Source organism: Nicotiana attenuata, unplaced genomic scaffold, assembly GCF_001879085.1.
Source record: "Nicotiana attenuata strain UT unplaced genomic scaffold, NIATTr2, whole genome shotgun sequence".
In the NCBI taxonomy this organism is placed as follows: domain Eukaryota; kingdom Viridiplantae; phylum Streptophyta; class Magnoliopsida; order Solanales; family Solanaceae; genus Nicotiana; species Nicotiana attenuata.
In genome coordinates, this window is record NW_017671415.1 from 68,211 (window position 1) to 75,418 (window position 7,208).

Genomic DNA, 7,208 nt, shown 5'->3' on the forward strand with positions numbered 1-7,208 from the left:
CTATGACGGTTGGAGAATGTTCTTCGATGGAGCAGCAAACTTCAAAGGAGTTGGCATAGGAGCAGTCTTGATATCAGAAACTGGTCAGCATTATCCAATGTCCGCCAAACTCAGGTTCCCCTGCACCAACAATATGGTCGAGTATGAAGCTTGCATCTTAGGGCTCAAAATGGCCATTGACATGAACGTTCAAGAGCTGCTAGTGATTGGAGATTCAGACTTACTTATACATCAGGTACGAGAAGAATAGGCAACCAAGAACTCCAAGATACTCCCGTATCTGCATCACGTACAGGAGTTGAGAAAGAGGTTCGTAAAGACGGAATTCCAGCATGTCCCCAGAATCCAGAATGAGTTCGCCGATGCATTGGCTACCCTATCATCTATGATACAGCATCCCGACAAGAATTTCATTGATCCCATTCTAGTAAAAATCCATAATCAGTCAGCTTACCGTGCCCATGTTGAATAGGAAGCAAACGGAAAACCTTGGTTTCATGATATCAAGGAATATTTGGCAAAAGGAGAATACCTAGAGCTTGCAAATCCTACTCAGAAACGCACACTTAGGAGATTGTCCAACAACTTCTTTCACAGTGGAAGAATCCTGTATAGGAGGACACCCGATTTAGGATTATTGAGACGTGTCGACGCAAAAGAAGCATCCAGGCTACTAGAGGAAATTCATGCTGGGACCTGTGGTCCACATATGAACGGTTTTGTCTTAGCAAAGAAGATACTCCGAGCTGGTTACTTTTGGATGACTATGGAAACAGACTGCATCCAGTATGTCCAGAAATGCCACCGCTGTTAGATACATGCAGACATGATAAAGGTACCTCCAAGCGAGCTCAACACAACAAGCTCACCGTAGCCATTCGCCGCCTGGGGGATGGATGTTATCGGACCAATCGAGCCTGCCGCTTCCAACGGGCACATGTTTATCCTAGTAGCCATCGACTATTTCACCAAATGGGTCAAAGCAGCATCTTACAAAGCAGTGACTAAGAAAGTCATGGCAGACTTTGTCCGCGGCCGAATTGTTTGCGATTCGGAATTCCAGAGTCGATCATTACTGATAATGGCTCCAATCTCAATAGCGATTTGATGAAAGCTATGTGCGAAACTTTCAAGATCAAACACAAGAATTCCACAGCCTACAGACCTCAGATGAACGGAGCTGTATAAGCCGCCAACAAGAATATCAAGAAGATACTAAGGAAAATGAAGAGAAACATAAACAGTGGCACGAGAAGTTATCATTTGCTTTACTGGGATATCGCACCACAGTCCGCACATCAACCGGGGCAACCCCCTATATGCTGATTTACAGTACAGAGGTTGTCGTTCCCGCTGAGGTAGAAATTCCTTCCCTAAGGATCATACAAGATGCTGAGCTCAACGATGCAGAGTGGGTAAAAAGTCGTTACGAGCAATTAGCCCTTATAGACGGAAAGAGAATGAATACAGTCTACCATGGTCAACTCTATCAGAACAAAATGGCCAAAGCCTTCAACAAAAAAGTCAAGCCAAGACAGTTCACATCGGGGCAGCTGGTGTTAAAGAAAATTTTCCCCGCGTCAAGATGAAGCCAAAGGGAAATTCTCTCCTAACTGGCAGGGCCCATACACGGTTCACCGGGTTTTGACGGGAGGAGCCCTCTACTTGCAGAAATGGACGGAGAAGTCTGGCCAAAGCCAATCAATTCAGATGCAGTCGAGCATTACTATGTGTAAACTTTATGCTTTCCTTATATGATGTAAGTTGAACTATGCCTGACCTGATTCCCGTTTAAGAGGGGATACGTAGGCAGCCTTATGGGTTCGGTCACAATTCATTAAAATTTTCATTTCCCCCCGCAATTGGAAACTGGGGCAGAATTTTGAGGAGGACCCTCAAAAGTCCGAAGTAATTTCAGCCGATCGCAGCACGAGCAACAGTCAGAAGCGTCGAGCCATCAAACTGGGGCAGAATTTTGAGGAGGACCCTCAAAATTCCGTAGCAGGAGAGGTTGCAATGTCCTGAACTACGTCACAGTCGTCGGTTCATCTAAAAGCTATTTTTGTTTAGGCCATATTGAAACTGCTTTGTTTAGCAACGCTACCCCAATGATACAGACGGTATCACCGGATCGAAGCTAAATGCGTCAAGCGAAAGCCAGCGGGGATACGAACTAACCTTCCCCCTTACAAAACTCGCGATTTTTCTTTGGCAGGCACTAGAACTGCGAAATCATTAAACATACTGTACACCCATGGAATAAACATGTTCAAGAATACGACTCTCCAAACCGTCGCACTTGCCAACATTTGCTATCAGGACACACCAGTAATGCTCCGTAGTCACAATGCTCCCAGTAATCACAACGCTGCAATCTGCTCTCAGCTAAGAAAACTCCACTGTCATTTGTTATTTTATTTCTTGCATGAGGCTACTATTCTGCCTTTCGAGGTTAAGCTCTACCGCCATCTGCATCTGCATTGCGTAAGGCTACCATTCTGCCTTCCAATTTGCATAAGGCTACCATTCTGCCTTCGAGGTTAAACGCAACCTCCATCCACATCTGCATTGCATAAGGCTACCATTCTGCATTCCGAGGTTAAGCTCTACCTCCATCTGCATTTGCATTGCATAAGGCTACCATTTTGCCTTCCGATTTGCATAAGGCTACCATTCTGCCTTCCGAGACTAAACGCTGTCTCCATCTGCATTCGCATTGCATAAGGTTACCATTCTTCCTTCCAAGACTAAACTCTGTCTCCATCTACATACTGCATGGCTGAAAGATCGCCACATACTGCATGGCTGAAAGATCGCCACATACTGCATCTGCATGGCTGAAAGATTGCCACATACTACATACTGCATGGCTGAAAGATCGCCACATACTGCATCTGCATGGCTGAAAGATCGCCACATACTACATTTGCATGGCTGAAAGATCGCCCCATACTGCATTTCATAGGCTGAAAGATCGCCACATACTGCATCCTTCATGGGCTGAAATATCGCCAACTCATCCAAAGGCGTCATCGTTCGGAGGCACCATCTTCATAGCCCGAGAACACCATGTCATGGCTTGAGGATCTCTTTTAATCTTTTTCATATCATTATTAAAAGGCGTCATGGTTCGAAGGCACCATCCTCATAGCCCGAGAACATCATTTCATGGCCAATCCCTTATCATACAACCCATGGCCCAGGATATCATGGTCTAAGGACATGATCCTCATCGTCCAAAGACAACATTCATCGTCCAACGGGAATTCGCATCATGTTTAAATTTACGTACAATATATGCTTGTATTGCTTATTTGCAGGTAAACCGGCAAGCAACGACCATCCCGGCAGGAGCGATCCCGCTCCATTTCCCGCAGCCATATCAAACCTAACCATTCCCGTAAACCGTCCACTCACACAACCCTAGATGTTGCGTCCGTTCTTGAAATCGCCCCATCGGTATACTCCACTGGTGGATCCTGAACTACATACAGCCTGATTCCTGTAAAACCAGGGATATGTAGGTAGCTCAGAAGTCGGGGTGCGGCCTAACCTCTTCAAACCGTTTCGCTCGGTCAAAATTGGTCATCATTTCTTTACCCGGAAACTCTTCCATTCTTCCCGGGTAAAGAGGAGCAGTTGTTGATAGCCAATTTTTCCCTATATATTTTCAATATGCAAAATAACTTCAAAATAGCACATATATGCATACATAAGCATGTCCAACTGTTTTATTATTTTTCCCATAATTTTAAAGGTTTAAATTGATTTATTTTCTCCCTTTTTACCCATAAAATCCCCAATAATTATTTTCAAAATTATTATTTTTTTTGATAATTCATCTATTGGATTTTTATATTTATGCCAAAGTATGGCTAAAGTAATTTTTACATATTTTTATAATTATATTTAGTATTTTTGAAGCTAAATTGCACATAATTGCAATATTAGCCATTTTAAGGTTTAATTATGTTTTATACGCATAAAATTGGATCCTGTATTTTTTAATTGTTAATTATGTATTATAAATCATTTTAGACCTTTAATTTACTTTTTCAGAAACTATTTACTTTTTTTTTATAAATTAAAAGGGGAAAATTGGCTATTTAAATAACAGCCCATTTGTATTTCAATTATAGCCTAAATCAAACCCCAATTCCCCAGCCCAATTTTAATTTAAACCGGACCCCAACCCAATTGAAAACCCACCAGACCCAAGCCCAAACTCGGATCCCCACCTACTCTCTCTAATCTCGACCGTTGATTTGGGAGATCAACGGTCCACATTGCCTCTTACCATTTTTAACCCCAAACGACCCCCTAACCTAATTTGTTTCCTACCAATCCACCGCCCTTGAATCCCCTTTCCTCTCCAATTCTCTCTGAAACCTAACTCAAACCCTAGCCGCCGCCACCCAAACTAACGCTAATCCCCTTCGATCCTCTCTCAATCCATGGATTCCCATGGCTGTTCGAGACGTGTACTTGTCTCTTACGTCCTCTGGTGGCCCGATTTTGTGATTTCGTGGAAAGATCTCGAAGAGATCTAGTCCAGACCTTGCTCAACTTCTATCCATGGTCTTTTTCCGGCCATCCATGGTTGTTCGAGTCAGATCCATGGCTTTTCCGGCTAAAATCGGTAACGATCTAATGTTCTCTCATCCTCTTTGGGTTCTCTGAAACCCTAGCCCTTGAGATTTCTTACTGTTCTTTAGATCTGTCTTCGATCTAGGTGTATCCATGGGTTTTAACCAATCTTTTCTTCGTCTCTTTCATTTTCTGAAAAAACCTAGTTATAAATCTTCCGATCCTTTTAGATCTGTGATAGATCTGTGGGTTTCTTAAGGTTGTCACTTGTCTTCTTTAAAATGTTCCACCAATTTTAAACAGTTTCTTCATTTTCCAAACTAGGGTTTCAAAACCTTTTTGCAAAAAAACGATTTCTTTCTGATTACTGTGATTTTTAGCATGTTTAAACATTACCCGAGCCTTTCATTTTGGCTCGACTCATTTTTGTCAAGAGACCCTAATACTTCTGGGTTCGATTCGAAGTTTGAATTTGTTTGTAGTGTGTTTGCATGACTACCATGAACATTCTGGGCTTTATGTGTGTTCTATATGCTCTTGTGCTTCTTGTTTTCGTTTGTTCTTAAGGTCTCTTTGATTTTGTCCAAACCTGTGTTATTTATAGGTCCGACCATTTGTTTTATTGATCGTTCACATAATTTATGTTGATTCTGTGTAATCTCCTTAAACCTACACCTTTGATTCTGTGTATTTTCCTTGTAGTTCTATACTGATTTTTCAAAATTGCTTCCTTACTTTTGAGATCCTTTCCTTGGTTAGTACTGATTCCCTGTGATTCTCAATCTCATCCGTGATTCTTTGAACTAATTTTCAGAATCAAATTATACTCTGCCTTGTTTATTTGCTGTTAATTAATGTGTACTTTCCTTATGTTGAAACTATTCTGTACTTAGACCCTATTACATGCTACATGCTTTTACTATTCCTATTATGGTAAAATCACTCTTACAAACAATTTTTTTCCTTATTTGATACAACTGGTACCCGTTTGAACTATGACTCCCTAATTAAAGGGAGCCCGGGTCTTTAATTGATTCTAATTTGTATTATTTCTATAATTATGCTAAGTCGGTACTTGTTACCTTATATTCCTGCCTGTTTTCAAAGCTATAAATACTCTACCCTCTCTTCTTTAAAGACACGAACAATTAGTTCAGAACACACACATACACACTCAAACTCTCTCTTATTTCCCTACTACTTGTGTTACTGCTTGTCTAGCCGGCTGAAAGCCAAGGCTAGACTGTGGAATTCTGCTTGCTTTACTTTTCTGCACTTTGCTTCCTTAACTGGTATGTCCTAGTTTAATTTTAAAAGCCTCAACAACAACATGCTTCTCTTATTGTTTAAGTTTCTCTCATCGCTGGACTACTTCTACTTGTGGTTCTGTTGTGAAACCTATAGTTGAGTGTCATTTCTATCATGCTACTATGTCTCCCTTTCCCCTTAGATTAATGAATTTCCTTATGTGTGTTTCAAAGCATGCCTTGTCAATCACTTACTGTGTACTTACCATCTTATGAATCCCAAATCCCTGTCCCTTCCATGTGTTTATGTTCTTTCTGACTGGTCTGTGATTATGCCAGTATCAGCTGTTGTTGGGCATGTCCAAACCAGTCCTAGGACCCTTGCTGGGGTTATGTGTTTACAGCCAAATATCTGTGTATCCCCAAATCCCTTGACCCCCCCTGTGTGATTACTGATTCTGTGTGTGATCCCACCTTAAGGTGTTTGAGTTTTGTTTAATACTGCAACTGCTTTCAATCATCTCTGTCACTGATTGCTTTCAAAATGGACTTGTCAGTCCAATTTTTAAATAAACTCCTTTCAAACATGTGTTCTGCACCTTCACTATACTCTTAGAATACTAGGTTCAGCCCCTTTTGTGTGAGCCTTGCCTTGGGATCCTTGAGCTCCCTCTTAACTTGGACACATGAAAGCTGGCCTTTCCACACTGCACTTACTCTGTCTTGGCTATGAAATCTGGGTGTGAGCCTGCCCGGGATCCCTTGAGGTCCTTAGGGAACTCTGACACACCTAGATATGAGGGAAAGTAATGAACAATCTTGGCACTTGAAGTGATTTATTACGTAAATTAGGGAGGAAGTCCTAATCAGGCTTCCTATAGTGTAACTTCTTATTTTTATTGCTACTTATGTAATTCATTTCAATGTTGGTCTGTAATAACCTGTTGTAAATAAGTATTGGGGTGGCTAGTGAAAAGGAATGGGGTAAATATGCATGCTATAGTTGTTAAGGGTAGAAAACATGTTATTAGGGTTATATTCCTAATTTTGCAATAGAAACCATGTTTAGGGTTCATACATGCATTAGAAATCATGCTCTTAGGACCCATGTTTTCTTGCTTCAGCATCTCATCCATCACTAATCCATGTTTTATGTCTATTACTTAGAGATCCTGCTCCTAGGACAATAACAACATTAGTATAAAAGCTGTTACTCTCGTACTTTCAGAAGTCACATTTCAATAATTCTGCAACTCTTTTGCGCATTTAGAAATCATGCCTTAGGGATTCTGTTTTTTTTTTTTTTTACAATCCTGCCATTTGCATGTGCATCTTAGATACCATGTTTTAGGATCTTATCCACACTTGCATTCA